At 38.6% G+C, this 19,966-nt stretch overlaps 1 pseudogene; it reads right to left on the minus strand.

Moving 5' to 3' along the window:
* Nucleotides 1-1,892: 1,892 nt before the first annotated feature.
* The window catches only part of LOC118675723, a 72,236-nt pseudogene continuing 54,162 nt past the window's right edge, over nt 1,893-19,966 (minus strand).

Raw genomic sequence — 19,966 nt, forward strand, 5'->3', positions numbered from 1 at the left:
GACAAATGCATAGAGGGCTTTTTCTTAAGAGTATTACCTGGAATTGATTTATCTATAATAATAAAAGGGTAATATGTTAATTAGACCGGACATCATTCCAGATGTCCTTCCAGGCGTAGCTGCTGTCGGAGGGAAGCCCAGGTCCCAAGTGCCTGAGGGAAGCCAGTGCTGGCAGCCAGGGGAAGGAAGGCCTACTCTTTCATGAATTTCGTGTATCAGACCTCTAGTAGTAATATAATCTGTAATCAGATCTTAGTTACCTTATAATTTCTTTAGAGTGTGTTTGTTTATATTTTTCTAGCCTTCCATCACCACTGTCACCTTTTTAAAAAAGTAAAACACTTATATTTTTAGAATGATTAAATTGGAGACTAGGCACCAGATGGTCAAAGTCTGGGTACTCTGATAAAACAAGTCACAAGAGAATTGCTCCCTGAGATTCACCTGGAGTTGTAACAGGCTGAGTTACAGCAGCAATTTCCAACCTTTGGCACACCAAAATAATATATGTTTTTGCTGATCTGACCAAAAAAATGTATAATGTTGATTCATTCACACTGGGTAGGACTATTGTCATTTTGGCTGTTGTCATTTTTTTTATTTGACAATCTAAGGGAAAAGAGGTCAGTGCTCCTGACTAAATAGTCAGGGATTAGAGATCGCTGGGTTAGAGCAGTGCTCCAAACAGATTGCTGGGCCCCACTCCCAGTTTCTGAGTCAGGTCTTCAGTGTCATTTCTAACAATTTCCCAGGTGATACTTATTTTTATGCTTATGGTCCAGAGACCACACGTTCGAACCATTAAAGTATACCAGTAGATTAGGCAGGGATAACATTCCTTAAGAGAACTGTACTACATTTTAAGATACGGTGAAGAAAGGAGGCAGGTAAACCCTTACCGTGACTGTTACATATGGAATGTACAGCTGATCCATACCCGTGGCCTTTGAACAAATCACCAAGGATACTTTGCCTTAAGTTACTAGGTGTGCATCCAGGGGAAACTTTAGTAAACATCACCTCCTCACTGAGACAGGTTTGAACATGTGGCTTTAAAGCTCTCTGATCAACAGAAGTTAATCTATTTGTACTTATATAGTTTTCTTATTTGAAATTATGACAGGCAGCCTTAAACAAAATTAAAGTTAAAAACTCTTTATCCAAGTCACCATTGAAAGCAGGTTCCTGATTAATTAATTCTATATTTTGCCCACTGTCTTCAACAAACCTGGTGTCCTATAATGAGCTACCCAGCATGAGGACATTTCATACTAACATTGATTGGTTGCCAAGGAGACTCCACTGCCACTCTGTACAAGCTCATGTTACCCACCTCCCTTTCTGCTAAAAGGAAGGGAACTCATGGGTCAAGGGCAAGATGCTAGGGAAATAGAGGCTATAGATCCAGCCTAATAATAGAGATCTGAAGTGAACAATATGTTCTGTCTATATTCCATCTGTCAGCAGCAAAAGCACTTGAGTTCAAATGATAAAACATGAATTTTTATGCTAGAAGGAATACCAGCATCCAAGAGCAGTCAGAATATCTTTTCTTGCAAAAATCCAAGGGAAAGGCCAAGAGGAATCAGCTTTTACCTGTCAGGTCCAAATGTTTTCTATCCCTGGCTTGATCTGAGTCAGGAGACTTCCCCAATAAGAAAAATCTGTTATTCTGAACAAAATTATTCTTTACTAGAGACCCAACACCCAATTGAAATTGTGTGAGGAGGCGCCCCGCCTCCTGCCTCCTCTCGCAGCCACCCTCAAGCGCCTCACTGTGCACGCAGCCTCCTGCTGATTGGTCATTATGGCATGATGGTATGATGGCCATTAGCATATTAGCTGTTTATTATATAGGATAGTAACAAAAATGAGAGGTAAGGATAGTTCCTTCACAGAGTTCCAAATTTTTGGACTTCTAGAAAGTACTCATTGTTTCTCTTCCAGTAGCATACCACTGGTATTGCATAAAATTCTGAAACACTGCTGTGCCATGGCTTTCCTCTCAGTATCATCAGTGTCACTGTCTGCTTCCTCTTCCACTTCATCCAAGTTTCTCCTGGGAAAGGTCAGGTCAGAAGGGTCAGACACAGGAGACAAGCCATCTGTCATAGTTCCTGTGTCCAAAGCTACAGAGCCCATATCTTCCTGAAGACACTCCAGTTGTTCTTTCTGCTGCTGGCTTTGAGCACAGGCCAGTGATTTCTTTGGATGTTCATATTCAGAACGATACTCCCTTTCATATTCTTCCACAGCACTGGTGACTTGCATAAAGAGTTCATTTAAGCCTGTACCCAGAACAGCAGATGCACCTACCACCCTGAATGAGCTGTAAATCTAACACCAAGATCATCGAATGACCCAGGTTATTGATGTATGTAGTCTCTTGATTCAAGGCAACTTGGTGGTCCTCCAAATCTTCACCCATCCCACTGCAAAGCTGTGCTCAATGATGCCAGTTTACTCATGACTGCAATGAAAAGGAGCTTGCTTTTGTACACAGTGCAGGGCCTCAGTGATGACTGTCCCAGAAACTGGCCAGGTGAATACTTTAATCTACCCAGGTGTGTCAATCAGGACATATTTAGACATGTTTGAGTCCTTCTCATCAATGAGATAGCATGGAGGGACCTGAAGAGTATTAGGCTAATGAAATAAGCCAGTCAGAGAAAGACAAGTATCATATGGTCTCACTTACATGTGGAATCTAATGAACAAAATAAACTGTTGAACAAAATAGATCCAGAGACATAGAAGCATTGAACAGACTGTGGGAAGGCCGAGGTGGGTGGGTGGGAAGAGATCAGCCAAAGAACTTGTATGCATATATGCATAACATATGGACACAGACAATAGGGTGGTGAAGGCCTGGGGCAGGGAATATGGGAGGGCGGGGTACAAGGGGTCAATGGGGGGAAAAGGAGGACATATGTAATACTTTCAACAATAAAGATTTAATTAAAAAATAAAAATACATGTCATCACCTGATCAAATCTGTTAGCAAAGAGATTAAGTGAGGTCACTATGCCACCATTGGGCCCAATTCCATATATGGATCCTTAGTTGAGGATTTAAATTGTTTATAGATGAATCTAGATAATGAATTTCATACCAATATAGCAGGAAAGGAAACTTCGTGCACAGGGGATCCAGGTTGATCACATAAGGTGGAGAACTATGCAGGTGTCCTGTACAAAGGTGGTTTTCCCAGGTCTCACCACCCCCAACACCAACACACACACTGGGGGCCAAAGATGCCTGAAATCTGGGCTCAGCTGCCACCGCTGTCACCTTTCATAAGGAATCAAAGTGAACATATATGAGATTTGGACTCACCTTCAGTATTCATTTGAAAAAAAAAAAAACTATTGTTAATATACATGCATTAAATGTTTTTAAATGGAAGACTTACTCAGAAAATATGAAAGTATGAATGAATGTTTCTGGAGCAGAGGCTATTATTTCTATGTCTCAGAAGTGAAGAAGTCAATTTCAACTTAGTAAACATAATGATATGTACTTTTATTTTTGTCACTCACAAATAGATTACAGTAAAGTATTGTTTTATTCCGTTGCTTTTTTATGAACAGATCACAGTAAAAACTTTTGAGAAGTAAAGAGGTCCAGAGAACATGGGTGACCATGCAGCACAATAGTCCTCTGCTCTCCATACCCTTCCAGGTGTAATGACTATTGTCAGTGTCTGTAAAATGTAGGTAAATCAACAAAACCCAAATCCAACTGTTCTGCAGCCAGCTCCTGATGTGAAGTCATCTCTAACTTCTTTGCATTCAAATAGGATGTCTCCTTTCAAATTCTCTACTCCATTTAACAAGCTACATAATATGTTAACATTTTTTGGCTCTCCTGAGAAATGTGCCCTGATTGTGGCATGCTGACATAATTAAAGAAATTTTATTTCAAAGAGCCAAAATTTTCTAGGCTCATGGATTTATTCCAATCAGCATCCATCAACTTTTGAATATTGGTGTGCGTGTAGGGCTGTGCCAGGCATGGTGGGAGACATCAATGAAAGAACGTAACCCAATACTTGTTCTCACCAAGTTTATGATCAAGTTCAGGGAAACAAAACTAACATACAGGCAACAACTGGGAAACAGTTTGAGACAGTATATTATTAAGTGCTGAGTGTAATACTGGCTGTACACGCACAATACTTCACTAATTACCTATTCCTTTAAGGAAGTAATACTTAACTTTGGGGATTTCAATCACAATTTCTCTATAGGCATTCATTCTTGTAACCAGCAATTCAATTCATTGCAAAGAGTTACAAACATACCCTAGTTTTAGCAAATTATCAGTATTGTTCTCAAAAATGTTTTTTCCCATTAAGCAATTAATTTAAATCCTGATTGTTCTGATCTCCAGGGCCTTTTGGAGGGTGCTGGCTCCTCAGACATAATTTAATTTTTCAAATGAATATTTTGGCTGGTGGGGGATTTAGAGGCTTGAGGGGAGGAAATCTGCTTTCTCCCAGGGAACAAGAGAGCAGGCGAGCCTGGATGCATGGCAGGCCCACTCTCCTCTCCGGCAGAGACACTGGACTTCTTTACTCTTTCCAGTCTCCCTTCCTTCTCTTTTGCTTCCTTTTTGTTCCCTCTTCCTGTCTGCCCTCTTCTTTGCGCTATTCTACCTTTGTTACGGTCTGACCAGTAGCATTGCAGAAAAAGCTTCCTCAGCGGGCAACTTTTGGAGGGAAGGGGATGCTGATCGCCTTCTCAGGTAGAAGAGGAGCCCAGCAAGGATCATGGCCTCAGAAAATCAGTTCAGTTCATCTGTTGAATCTTTAGCCAGATTTCCTCAGCCAGCAGGTGTTCTGGGAGGAGTGCAAACATGTTTCAGGTGTGCTTTCAGACAGAGTCCTCACTGGTCCCTCGTACTTCCCTGAGCACCTTCATGGCCTCAGTGCACATGGGACTGCGTGCAGGGCTCTGGCCAGCCACCACAGGGGAGCATAACTGTATCCAAACCTGCTTTTTGCTTCCCTTGACCAAGAAATAATTAGACACTGATATGCGTGACATGACACTTTTCTCCTCAGCTGAGTGTGGTGGAAGGAAGGCAAGTACAGAGTACTTCACTTCCCTGAAGTTCAGTTTTGTTTTGTTTAAATGAATAAGTGATATTCACACAGCAGCTTGAATTAACCAGCACGGTGATAAAGAGCCACATTTCCTGGCTTCGAGTCCCAATTCTGCCTCTTCCTAGCTGGGTATCTCAAGAGAAGTGTGTAACTATTCTGCTATTCCAGTTCCTTATCTGTAAACAAGAAGAAAAACGGTGTCTACCTCAGAGACTTCATATCTCAGAGTTAAGCAAGTTTAAATAGGTAATACATCTACAAAATGCTATAAATTAGCTTTTCTGATGTAGATTAACTTGCACATAATGGACACTCTCTGCATTAAATGCAGAGAGTGTCCATTATGTAAGCTCTTCTTTCTGTTTATTTGTACAGTTAGTAGAGGGTAGGTCACCCAAGCGAGCTACTGCTCTGCCACATCCACCAGCAAGTGTCACCGCTTTGTCAGAGCTAGATAGATTTCAGCCCTGCTTCAACGCTCAAATGCACTGTGCCCACCATCATAAGTAATGCTTGCTGTGATCTGATAAATTTCGCAATGTGCATCGAATATTTCTTTAATAGAGCCTTGAAAAACATTAAAAGAGTGGTCAAAATAGGAGAAAATCAAGGGCCACCATCAAAAGCATTTTTGCAGTAGCCCATACTTTATAAGCTCTTACAGAGACCATGTAATTAGGAGATTTTGATTTAATAAAAATATTCAAGAATACTCAATTTAGAATATGGAAGTGGGCCAAATGAATCTGGGAAAGATCTGCCATTGTTCTACTTTATACAAGTCAATGGAAAATAAAACTTGGGAAAATGGATGAATAAAGATAGCTTTTCTCTTAACATACAGCCCTATCATAGTTAATAGTATTTCTCTTCTACTTAGAAGGAAGGTTTAAGAGTGCTTGGGACTGTGAACACATTCTTAGGTTGACTCACTTGATGATAGAAAACTAAAAGTACAATCTTGGTAAGTCTCCCACTCTCCAATGCCTAAAGTTTAGATGAGCAATTTATTTCCAGAATCAAACTCATCAGATGCCAAATGACATAGATGGTGATAATGGTGATGATGGTGATGATGATAATGATGGCTGATATCTATCAAGTGCTTGCTATGTATCAAGCACTGCCCAAAATATTTTACACATATTAACACACCTGATTCACTTATATAATCTCACTTAATCCTATTACCACCTAATGGGCAGAAACTATATGTTCCCATTTTACTAATGAGAAAGTTGGTTCAAAGAGTTTAAAATCAAGTTTCTAGAAAAATGAGCCCTGGTAGTAAGAAAGCAGTCAAGGCAACTCTAAAAGCACTTTAATTTGAACTTCGAAAGCAACTGAAATTAGGTCAGGTTTCATCAGTGAAAGTTTGAATACTCATTAATTTTTGTGAGAGCAACATTGACTTTAAATACCAACCACCTTATTTACAAAGTCATATAATTCTGCTTTTAGGAAGCCAAGACCAATAAAACACCCACAATTTTATTTGTGCTGCACCAGATCCTTCCAATTGGTTTATAATCCGGGAACCCTTTCAATATAGAAAAGATCAGAAGACAATTTAATCATTTTTTTCTTCTCATAAAGGAACAAGTGACAAGGCTGCTTGCCAGTTCATACAACAGGTACCATGGCCTTCAAATTCCTCACTGCCTTCTGGTTATCAAGAAAGTTAATTATTATCAAATCTCCACCTCCCAAAAATGAAGCCAAAATTTACCTTGTTCCCAAGCACTTGCCAGGTCAAACAATGTAGTAGTAAAATGGCAGTTTTATTCTGAGCCAAATTCCTGATACTTTAGAGTAACACAGATAACTTAGGAAACTAGATTAAATCTAGGGGAAAAGTTGCTATATGGGGCGGGGAGTAGCATGGAGGGGGACGGAAGAGAGTAAATTACTTAAGAAGCACAAGAAAAGATAGTTCAGATGATCAACGATTTCTAAGGCCACGTGATAGAGCTTGAGTAGAGTACATTAAAGCATTACGTAATGAAGAGCTAATCTAGATCTTCTGACTGCTCTCTTAGTGTTCCTAGAATCTTAAAAGCTATCCAGGGAGTGTCTAAAAGAGAAAATCTCATAAAAAAAATCCAAATGCTTTGAAATTGGTGTCTTGCAGAATTCCTTTCATGCCCCAAACCAGTCTAGAGCATAGAATAAACAGAGATATGGAGATATGCAGAGGGAAACTAAGAAGAGAGAGGATGAATGATAAAATAAAAAAAATGGATTTAAAAAAAGCAGTAGTCAGAATTTTTTGTTTGTTTGTTTATAAAATAATTTGAAGAGTTCAAACTCTTATTCACATGGGATTTGGGGAAAATATTTTTTCCCCAAAGCCAAATGGATATTGACGTGCTTTCACAAAGATTGAAGTAAACATAATGACGACAGCTTTTAACATTCTCACAGATGGCTCTTTGGGATTTGTACATATTGACTGATGTGGGTTTAATAGATTGTAAATAAATTCTAATTTATAAACTAAATTTGTTCAGGAAAAAATTAATAACCTATGTAAGAATATTTTGAATGTAGTTGAATCAAAACGAAGTAACTTTGTAAGCAAATTGATAATATATGTGAAGATTTGACTATGAAATACTGATTTCATAAGCCACACTAAAAAAAAAAACAAACACTCTATTTCATGACTACAATGATTGTTTTCTAGTAAAAAAAAAAAAAAAAGCCATTGCAGCAAGGCCAACTGCCTGAATGACATGGAAAGTGTGTGTGTCACATACTACACTTCTTGAAGTAAAGGAAATGTCTCTTTCAAATCAACAACTCTATGTTATCTCCTTTTGCAACAGTGATTACATTTGAGTTTTACATCCTGGGTGCAATGAAGCTGGGATTTACTGCCTGAATAATAGATCAAAGCAAATCAGAAAGTAATTAGTTGATAGAGCAAAGGGCTGCTTATCTGAATGACTTGGTTTATGGAACATAAAGGAACAGGAAACCCTTGACTTTGCTTTTGAAATAAAGAACAGGAAAAATTACATCCAAGTGCAATTTGTCCTAGGGAGGAAATCAACTACATTTATTCTTTTCTATTGCAAATTAGTTCTATATGGTCTTTGCTACTAGCTTTCTAATCAGAGAGTCCATTTCCCTTCATTGCATATGCTTTTCTGGAGTCTGCATATTCATTTTCTGGGTATTAGATACCCTATTTACCACAGCCTGTAGTTTGCAGACATTTGCTGGGCAGGGTTTTAACCCTCCCTTCTCAATGCAGAATTTTATAGTGAAAATCACTGATAAAGGAATTGTGTGACAGACCTCACTGAGCAGATCACTGCACATTAGATTTTATATTATTATTAGTTAGCATATTAAGTGCCCACTCTATCATCATCATGGGTGGCTGCTCAGGGGGTAGCAGAACATTCAGCTTTAGGAGGACAGAGTTTAATTTGCAGTTGAAAATGGTTAACAACAGGCTGAAACCTAACAAAAACACATTTAGAAAGTCAACCAGAGGGATTTTTATTTTAATGAAAAAGAATAATGAAAAGCACTCTGCAGGGAGAGCAAATTTGACAAGGTTATTTAAACATATATGTGGGCTCTAACGCTTCGAAGTGTGTTTTTTAAAAAATAATGAGCTTTTATCTAATTTGTGGGTTTGGGCGTGAGTTGCAGAGTGGCTGCAAGATCACCTGAAAAATAAGTTAAAGGGGGGGGGATAAGTGGTATTCTAGAATTGTACCCCTGAAATTTATATAATTTTATTAACCAATGTCACCCCAATAAACAAAAATTTTAAAAAGCAAGACTCCTTTGCCAAGTAGGAACTTAGATTAGATTCTAGGATATTTGAGTTGCATGAAGATTTAGAGATGATCTAATCTGACCTCTTCATTCATTGGACATGACACTAAAGCCCAAAAAAAATGTGAAATGATTTCCCCAAGGCCATACAACTGATAATAGAGCTGTACTGAGAAGGACCATATGATGAGCACTTATGCAGGACATGCCTATAATCCCCGTAACAGACTGTGAGCAAGCGTTATTATTGGCAGTTTACAGACAAACGGAAGCAGAGGAATTACATCATTTACCAAAGGTCACAGCTAGAAAATGTGAAGCACAGACTTAACCTGTATGATCCAAGGGTATGCCTTAACACCTCACCCCAACAGAAGGCACAGCTCTCTGCTGCCCTCCACAAAGCCTTCCGCCTCCAGGGCACTGATTTTCAGCAGAGCCAGCCAGACTCTGTCTACCGGACCTGTAATATCACCTGTTCTGAGTTGCTGATATTATAACCCTCACCCCTCTGAATCGATATATTGAACTCACCCTAGTTTCAATTCAGCCCCAACTCCTCTAGACATTAGATCCTATTCCCGTTGGCCCCTGTGTAGGATGACCCCATCCCCTTTCCTCCTCCAAGTGCAGCTCCTGAGACCCAAGCTCAGCCCAGTGTCCCTGGTCTAGAATCAACGGAGAGGCAGGTCAGATAGAAATAAAATTTACCCGATTCCAAATTCAAGGTGTAATGGAAAGTGAAGTAGAAGCCTGAGCCACCATTGGGCTGTTGAGAGCTCAGCAATTGAAGAACTAGGATAAAAGTTAGCTTTTCAGCCAGAGTTGCTAAGGAACAGAGAAAGACTGTGACCCAAGAAAGGGAGTTGGGAAGAAGGGAGGGATCTGGGACAAATCCAGCAGCCCTGTGACTCCGCTATGGAGTGTGCCGCCGGATCCTAGGCTCAGTAATAGAACATAATCCTAAAGCCCATTCCAGGGTGAGGCACACTCCTGCTTGAGGAGAAGCCTCAGAATTCAGTCAGAGCCAGTGGCAGCAGGGACCTGCTAGGGCCCCAGCAGTGAGGAGCTGGGACAGGTAGAAGCAGGGGATGAGGCAGGATCTGACACATTGCCAGGTCTCCCTCCCAGTCTCCTTCCCTGACAGACAGGATCTGGGTAATACCATCTCCTTATCAGTCATAGTGGTCCCTGTAATTGAGTTAGTCTTTGATTTGGGTAAAGTTAACCTTTCTTTGCTTCTAGGAACCCTTCTCATTTCTTGATGACACTGAACAAGCCAGGCAGAGTTGTTCTGCTTGTCCCGTGGGCTCTTTGCCTGGTCAACTTGGTATCCTTGTGCCAGATATGGCCACCCACTCCTCTTTCTTTTTTTTATTAATGGGAGGCACCCTGAGAAAGCTGGCCATGCTTGGTTAGTATGCTTAGCTATGTAAAGGCCTGTATCCCCTGAGGTTCTGTGGATAAAGCCCTCCAGAATCCCTGCTAACATTCACCTTTTATACTGCAATGTTGGATTTAGTATTCCCTTTCCATGACTTGAAAAGGTGCTGGGACCACAGGTAGCATGTCAGGTGTAGACTACCTGATCCAGTTTGGATTCAATCTCACCTAGTCCATGATGGAGCCCTCACTGTGCCATCCTAGTCCCCTAGGAGAGCCCTGTGATTGCCTCACCTGTCTGCAGGTGAGACCTGTTGCAGGTGGTCAGCACTGACAGGAACAACCAGGCTACTTTTTCCCCCATACGAGTGCCACCTTGGTGGGGAGAATAATAGTTTTTGAATTTTCCTCATTTGTATCACAAGCCCACCTTTTACTACCTGTCAGTATTATCTTAAAAGAGTCTTTTAACCTCTTTCAGCTTTAGATTTATTTCTTAAACTGCATATACTCATAAGGTTGTTAGGAGGAATAAATGAGATTTTTTACAATTATAGTTTCAACTGTAAGGTTCTTTAGTGTGTAGTCAGGATTTTCCCAAGAAACAGAACCAATAGGATTACATGTAATTCTATGTATTAATCTATTAGAAGGAATTGGCTCACATGATTATTGAGGCAAGCAAGCCCCAAGAGCTGCAGAAGTGGTCAGCAAGCTGAACATGCAGAAGAGCTGATGGTCCAGTTCCAGTCTGAGTGCACAGATCTGTGAACCAGGAGAGCCGACAATGTAGTTACAGTCCAAAGGCTGGCAGGCTAAATTCCTGGGAAGAGATGCTGTTTCAATTTAAGTCTGAAGGCAGCAAAAAAGCCAATGACCCAGTTCAACGGCAGTTCAGCAGAAAGAGTTGTCTCTTACTCGGAGGAGGGTTAGCTTTTTTATTCTATTCAGGCCTTCATCTGACTGGGTGGAGTTCACTCACTTCACAGAGGTCAGTCTACTTGACTCAGTCAACCCATTTAAATGTTAATCTCACCCCAAAACGCCAACATGAAACACCCAGAATAATTTTTGACCAAATATCTGGGAAGCCTGTGGCCCAGTAAAGCTGACAAATAAAATTAACCTTCACACTTAATAAACGTAAATATGTTAAACTTGAGCCAACTTGGGTCAGCAGGTACATGGGAATAAATTCATATATGTATTTCTAGTCTTTATGATGAATTTCTATGTCAGATCATATTATACATTTTGCAACTCAAACTCACAATTAGTGTTTCTGAAAACTGCCATTAATATGACACATAATATAAAATTCTTTTGGAAGCGTCCAAAAGAAATTTAAGAAATTACTTCCTAACTAATTTCTATTCTTGGGTAAACTGATTGAGACTTTAATGAAAAGAAAACCAGTATGCCCGTAGTATAAAGTTTACAGAGTCAGAAAAACCCAACTCTCAAAAAAAAGGTGTATCCCTAATCTATTAAGTTGCTCCTATTTTGAGTAAGATCTAATCATAGCACACTATATAAGTGACCCAGTAGGTCTGAATTTCTCAGATCTTTCAAAAGGCTTTCTAAGTTTCCTTGTAATAGATTATTAAGGGAAAGAAGTCATGAAGGGCAAAGGACAAAATGCTGCAAGAGTTGCTTGTGAAAAGCATAGAAGCACAAGTAGGGAAGAGCCGTGGCTGAGAGAAAAGTTAATAATTTGACACACAAAGGTTTGGCATTGGTTCTGACATTGTTCAATATAGCCTGTTAATAAAGAGGAAGAGAAGCTGGGAGGTGAGTTAGCAGAGATACAGTCTGACTGCCAAGCCTGCCAATGACTGCTTTAGGGAAGTGAGGAAATCAATCAAGAACAGCGAACCTTATCATGTGGATTCAGTGCTTTGGAATTTTATCAAAAATAAAAGCACTTGAAATTTAATGTATACCAATAGTCAGACCAGCATAAAACAAGTCAAGTTTCTCTGAAATCTCCTGAGAAGTGAACCAGTTAAAGGAAGATCTAATGGCTACACAAATCAAATAGACAAGAGACAAGAAGAGAATGCAGTTCTAACATAAACCAGTTCTTCAAATAAGAAATGTAACAGGTTATGTATGAATTTCTATTAAATTATAGTACCAAAGACAACTGCTTATGGACTTTAAAAGGATTTGATATTCTTTGATTTCAATTTGAGTGACTCAATTTGAAGATGGATGCAGGGAGAAACAAAATAATTGCATATTGAGAAACAAAGTAGTTGGTGTAAAATCATACTGGATTAGAGTTATTGGTTGTGATTGTTGGATGTTCTCATTAGCCTGCATTGCTCTAGGCCTTACCAGCCTATGGCACAAATGAGTTCACATTAGCATTGATATACACATGTCCAAGGCTTTACTTGCATAACTGCCTCAAAAAGTCAGTGTTTCCTGGACTGCTGGGTTTAAGACTAGCATAATTTCTTTTCTGTTTGCTTTTTTTTTTTTTTTTAATCAGAATCCCCTGTGGTATCTTCTGTCAAAGAGCCAGAAGAAAAGTACCATCACCACTAGGACTGGCGCCTGGATGCTGCATCAGAAACCTGCATCCCTAATGTCCCTTTAGCATTTCTTCTGAAATTGTTTAACCCTAATGCAATTCTGCAACGCCATGAGTCTTCACAGAAGATTGTATTTTCCAAAATTGGCCACAGCATGACTTCTGGTCCCACATGCTCTTCCAGGGTTTTGCCACTCCCCCATTGAGAAACAAATTCTCCTTTCCCTCACCTTGAACCTGGGTAGCTTATGGCTGCTGCAAGCAATGGAGTAAGGCAGAAGTGATGCTCTGTGACTTCAAAGTCTAGAACACAGAAAGCATACAGCTTTCTCACTAGGGTCCTTTAGGACCCTAGTACTTGGACCCCAGCCACCATCTTGTGAGGAATCACAAGGTACCTGGAGAAGCCATGTGTTTCCATCAGCAGCCCTAGTTAAGGTTACAGCCTACAACCAGCATCAATTGCTAGATGTGTGAAAGGAGAGACCTTCAAATCATTTCAGCCCCCAGTTTTGGAGCTGACACCTAGTTGAGAGGCAATGAATGATTTCTGACAACATTGCCCAAATTGCAGAAGTGTGAGCAAAAGAATTGCTGTCATTGCTTTAGGCCACTATTTTGGGGTGGCTGCTCTGCAGCACTACATAGCTAAAACAACCCTTCTTTGTCAAAACCACACATAATTCAACACAGAGCTGAGGAAAATATCAGTGTCCCCAATTCTACGTGGACCTTCAAACATAAGTTCCAAACATAGGCCTGTCCAAATACTAAACATTCTTTCATGATAACAAGCCTCTCAGCTTTTGCTCTAGGCACTTCTTAATAAGAAGCAGCTGAAGGTCCTTGGCCAGGCACCATGCTGACATCTTCATCTTACTATTTCTCCCTGAGGAACATTAATCCTAAACTTCCTCCTAGAAGATTCTTCTCTTGCATGAATTTGGGCTCATGTAATCAGATGCTGGAGATTAAGGGCAGAGGTGAGGAACTGGTCCATAATTTCAGATGGAATAAGTAGATCCAGTCAAAACCCCACTTCAGACCCAAACCTACTTTCACTACTTTTTATAAACCATCTCTGAAAGAGAAACTTTCTAAGAGGCTGTGATTTCATTCTCTGTCTTGGTAGTGTCATTTTTTATGGGGTAAAGTGATCAGAAAATACAAGTAAGAATAAAAGAGATATTGAAGAGAGAAACTTTCTTGTGAGGAATATACTTTGTGAGAGTTACAAGGCTATAGTATAAGAGAAAACCAGGAATTTTAGTAGCCCTTAGAAAGACTCCCATGCTACCAACCTAATAACAGTGAGGTGATGTGGGTTATAGAAAAAACTCTTTATGTTTTATAAAACTAAGATAAAGCAGCAGCTAGAAGATCCTACCCTAGACAATTAGAAAAGAGCTGAAATGTGATCAAGAAGTGAATAAATCTCTTACTAAGAAATGAATGGGATCTAAAATCAGTTGGCAAACTGTAAGTAACTCACTCCACCTTGTATGACTGTGTATGCCCTTTATAGCAGACAACTGGCCAACAAAAAATCACTTTTCAAGGTGGGTGACTGTGATATTCAGAATTTGAAGAGTATAATAATTTTATGTTTTCCTTTTTGTTAACCTAATGTTACTAAGCAATAAAAATTGGAGATGAAGATTTATATTCAAAATAAATACAAATTTGAAAAACATACATAAATATACTTACTATAATAACTCATAAGTCCTTTTTAATACTTTCATTTTAGACTATTTTTGTCTTTATCATTTCTAAAGTATTATGGGGGTTTTAATTTTAATATCTAATTATAGCTGATAAGTGTGGTTTCCAGTTATTTAAAATTCAATGGAGCCAGTTGCTGTACTGATTGTTATAAGTCTCTCACTTCATTCTCCTAGCAGCTCTTGAGGTAGATATTATTATAATTTATTATCTCTAGACAAAAGGATTTAAATAACCTGCTCAATATCCCACAGCAGGTAGAACTAGTCATCTAAGGCAGATGTTTGACCTCAAAACTTAGGTTGGACTCCTGAAATAAATCCTCCTGCACACACGAGGACTGCAGCATCACACTTCTGTGTGTAAAAATGGCCTTCACACCTTATTTGGGGAAAGGAACTAAGAAGACACTATAGCTGAATCCAATTCTGCTTTTTTTCCTATTCTCTTCCTGCCTCCCTCCTAGAACAACAAAAAAAGCCAGCTTTCTTCTCTCTCCTCCAGTCACCACCACCACACGTTCTACGTCAGTGGTCTCGATTTTCCTGTATACAACAGGAGTGCAATCCAGCACTTAGGATTTAAGGGGTATAGGGTTGAAGAATTTAGTTCTAAAAAAAAAGCAAAAACACAAAATTATGACTCCCATGCCAACACTCACCACAACCACACGCTTCAAAACTCTGCCAACCTCCAACCTTCTCTTTTGCTGTTTTATTTCCTTAAGAAAATATTCAAAATATGTTTAAGCCAATGCAATGACACTGTATTTTTCTTTCCTCTTATAAAAGGTCAAGGAATTGGCTTTTAGAAAAGGAAGTAATGGTAGGTGAGTTCCAAATATAGACATATCTAACTGGTTTGGGCAGAAAGGACATTCCAGTCTGTCAAGGTACTCAGCTCTTGGCTTTATATAATCAGCAGTGCCAGACATTGAAAGTTCAATGTGCCTTTTGCACTCTATCAGGATGACCATTGAATCTTAATGTTGTCTATTAGTCAGAACAATTCATCTTTAATAGGCCATATGTTTTAATGATTGAAAATTATACTATTTCATTTGCTCTCTGGAACATTTGCACGGTGGCTGATTTAAATCTTAGAAATTCACAAATAAAAAAATATTAACCTAAAACCTCTATGGAATTTTTGGGGGATGTGAATGAGGTTGATTGTTTTTTATTTACAGATTCCCCTGTGGTATCTTTTGTCAAAGAGCCAGGAGAAAAGCACACATCACCTCTAGGAATGGTGCCTGGATGCTGCATCAGAAACCTGCATTCCTAATGTCCCTTTAGCATTTCTTCTGAAACTGTTTAACCCTAATGCATTTCTGTAACGCCATGAGTCTTTAAAGAAGATTATAAAGAATGATAATAATCTTTCCCACGATCCTTTGCAAGGCAACCTTTAGCTCTTCCCATCAAGAGGAGACATCTATATTCTCTACCTTTGTATCCATACTGAATGTTTGGCTTCATTGACCAAAAAATGTGGCAAAAAATAATGCTGTGCCGATTCTAAGCCTATGCCACAAAATATCTGGCATCCTCCTTAACTCTTGAGAATAAATCCTGCCACCATGAAAAACAGCTCAGGCTGGTCTACGGAATAATGGAATCCTTTGGAGAGAAAAGTCCCAGCTGTCAGCCATCTCAGAGATAGAGTACACGAGGACTAGGCTTTTCAACTCCAGCGCAGCAGACCCCTCTGAGCAATGCCAGACAAGAGCAGCCTACGCATTCCACAGCCAAACCACAGAATCATGAGACATAATAAAACATTGTTATAAGCCACTAAATTTTGTAATAGTTTATTATCCAGTAATGGATAATCAATACAATAGATTAAATTAACACACACACACGCACGCGCGCACACACACACACACGTTCTGATAGCTTAATTATGCCAAGTAAGTCCCCCAAATTAATACACACTTCTATGTCAACAGGTCAATAAGCATTCTTGTTCAGTGTCAGATACAGACCAGATATTAGACCTTACTCTTACCAATGTTAATAAAGAAATAACATTGATAACTTAGTTCTATGTTGATTACCTTGCCTTAAAGATTAGTCTATCATACACCACATTTTGGATTCAATAAAATTATTTTTTCTCTCTGAAACCTGAAAGAAACAGGACAAGAATGTCAGATTTTTCCACATCACTCCAATGGGTAAAAGGGAGACCCCCCCCCTTATCCTTTCAAATCCAATCCTAAGCCTAAAAGCTTTGACTCAAATTCCAGGTGGGTTAAAATTCAAAACCTATAAAATAAGAAAGACAATACTGTAAATACTTGAGAGAAAAAGAAACTTGTACTGAATCTAATTTACAATCCATTCATGCTTGAGTTGACTGCGTCACTTAGGTAAGAACTAAACTCAACTTTGAAGGGTCACTGATTCAATGTTTTTTAAATGCTATTTTTAATCACAGATGTTTTCTTTTCTTCCCTTATGCTTTATTTTAGTCATTATCAAACAAGTTAAAGACTTACCCAGCTTAATAATAATTTGGTTAAAAAGTATTATATATTCAAATATTCAGAATTTTGAGTGGGAGTATAATTTTATTTTTCTTTCACATAATCTTTTGCAGTTGTGTGGTGGTAAATGTTTAATAAGCAGTCCTCGGGAAGAAGAAAATTGTGCATTTACATATATTCATATTTTTCTATGAGTTTTAATGATATTAAAGAGGTATAGTACACAATTTACAAAAAAGAATAACATATGAACTATTATTTATTATAAATTCTGTGCAGCCAGTGAATTCTCACAGGATGCTTTCGTTAATTTTTGCCAAAGATTTTTTTTTTTATATATCTAGTCAAAGGTATAATTCAACCATAATTTCACAAATGGAATTGCATGCCAATCCAGTAATTTTTATCCCAATACATTTGCTGTCATTAAACATGATATGTAATCTGTTCAAATTACTTTGTTCAAATTCAGCACTGGACGTGGCACTGGATTAAACTTTTAAGTTTAATCTTCACTATTAATATTTTCTTCCTCACTTTCTTAAGTCTAGAAAATCAACAAAATAATAAATCTAACTTTATCATAGCATTTTCTGATTTCCAATGTGCAAATAATCTCACCATGGCTGACTTCAATCTACCACCATGACATCATTGAATTCAAAGTTACAAAGATGTGTGCAGTAGCACACCATTCAATAGCATTTCTACTTTCAAAGTGACAATAAGCTCAAGAAGTCATTCCTGGCTGGTGTTGCTCAGTGGTTGAGCATTGACCTATGAACCAGGAGGTCATAGGTTTGATTCATGCCTGGGTTGAAGGCTTGATACCGAGTGAAGGGTGTGCAGGAGGCAGCCGATCGATGATTCTCTCTCATCATTGATGTTTCTCTCTATCCCTCCCTCTCTGAAATCAATAAAAATGTATTTTTTAAAAAAGTCATTAAAATAATTAGAAAATGATGCAATTATAATTTATTACCTTTGTAGTATAATTTATTTAATGTTAACTTTATATAATTTAACTTTAAATAACAACTATAATTAAGAGTCAGTTTATAAAAGCTTGTGCATCTGAATGAGCGGAATCTAGTATATAGTATGTGAGTACTGTTAAGTGGGGGGTGTTCTTTTTGTTTTAATTTCTAATGAAACAATTTCTCATTAAGGCTACCTCTATAGCAAACTTAGGCCTGAGCAGAAAGAAACAGGACAAGAAAACTAAATTTAAAGAAATAATATTTACAGGCTTGTATATCATGAAATTCTTTTTTACTTTAACCTCTCATATTCCTACTTCCTTATCCTGTTCTTTGTGGATATGAAAAATAAACAGGTTTTGACATATATAAAAGTCTGCTTTATCATAAGCTTAATATCAATTTGACTATGATAGCTATAATTCTTAAAATACAGTTTTATTGCCCTAACCGGTTTGGCTCAGTGGATAGAGCGTCGGTCTGCGGACTCAAGGGTCCCAGGTTCGATTCCGGTCAAGGGCATGTACCTTGGCTGCGGGCACATCCCCAGTAGGAGGTGTGCAGGAGGCAGCGGATCATTGTTTCTAACTCTCTATCCCTCTCCCTTCCTCTCTGTAAAAAAATCAATAAAATATATTTTAAAAAAATACAGTTTTATTTTTTATTATCCAAAGTAAAAAAATTCTAAATGAGATAAAGATAAGGGATTTGAATTTAAGAAGAATAATGATATTTTAAAGAGGAACAGGGAAAATGTTTAAGGCAATTTGTTTAAATAAGCATGTTCACTTAATCTAGTCACAGTGTACATCCAGGCAGTGGTCATTCCTCAGAGAAGCAGTCTCCAGGCTGACACACCATGATTCCAGAAACCCTTGTACTCCCCCTCCACCTGATCAGATTGAAAACTCCCTCCGTTCCTGACACTGGGCTCCAGGACAGCGGCTGTTGAGATGAATGCCTTCTAAACTCTAGTACTGTAGCTGTGCTCAGAACTTCTAAACAACTCATTAATACATCAGGTTAATATCCCACTTTGCTGCTAAAGAATGCAGAGAATGCTTTCTCCTGTGTTTGCTGTACAGACTCTCAGAGCCTCCATTGAGATAGCACATATTCCAGACTGAATTTCTACACTTGACTCCGGTTAAGTTTCTGCAGATAAGCTAAGTACTGATTTTAAGTAAATTCCTTTATTTCCCTGGCTTTCTGTGGCTACAGGTACATAGTTTCTCTGGGATCTTTGAATGCAATGTGCTTTTTGTACCTAAAAGTCATTTATGGCCTTTCCTTTAATTTTCTGTGTTTCGGTCTTTGTCTGTTTTAACAATCCCCCTTCCTAGACTATAAACTCTTTGAAAAAAGGCAGTGCCTTATTCTTTCTCCTGTCCTGTGACTATTCATAATCTATGTTCTGTAGGATAACCTATGGGATTTATATAAGACGAGTGCTGAGATTATGTCTTCTAGTTTAGAGTTTCACAAGATTAAAGAAAAAAAAAAGACTCATTCGTTTTCTTTATGTCTAGGTAAGACAAGGAAACCAATCAAGAAAATAAATCTTGTATTTGTTTAAAGGACATTTCCCCATAATTAATAGTTGTTGTGCTTTGTTTTGTTTTTAATTTATTTCAGAGAGGAAGGGGGAGAGAGAGAAATACAAAAACTAATTATGAGAGAGAATCATTGATCGGCTGCCTCCTGCACGCCCCACACTGGGGATCGAGCCTGCAACCTGGGCATGTGCCCTGACTGGGAATCGAACAGTGACCTCCTGGTTCATAGGTTAACTCTCAACCACTGAGCCATGCCTGGGTTTGTTTTTTAATTTGACAAGAAGGTGAAGCACACTGTCAGACACCAGGAATTTCCAGCAGTCAGTTGGCAAGTATCAAAAACAGTTATTAGAAAGTATAAATCACCATTAGTGATAACTTAATTT

Source organism: Myotis myotis, unplaced genomic scaffold, assembly GCF_014108235.1.
Source record: "Myotis myotis isolate mMyoMyo1 unplaced genomic scaffold, mMyoMyo1.p scaffold_m19_p_2, whole genome shotgun sequence".
Taxonomy (NCBI): Eukaryota; Metazoa; Chordata; class Mammalia; order Chiroptera; family Vespertilionidae; genus Myotis; species Myotis myotis.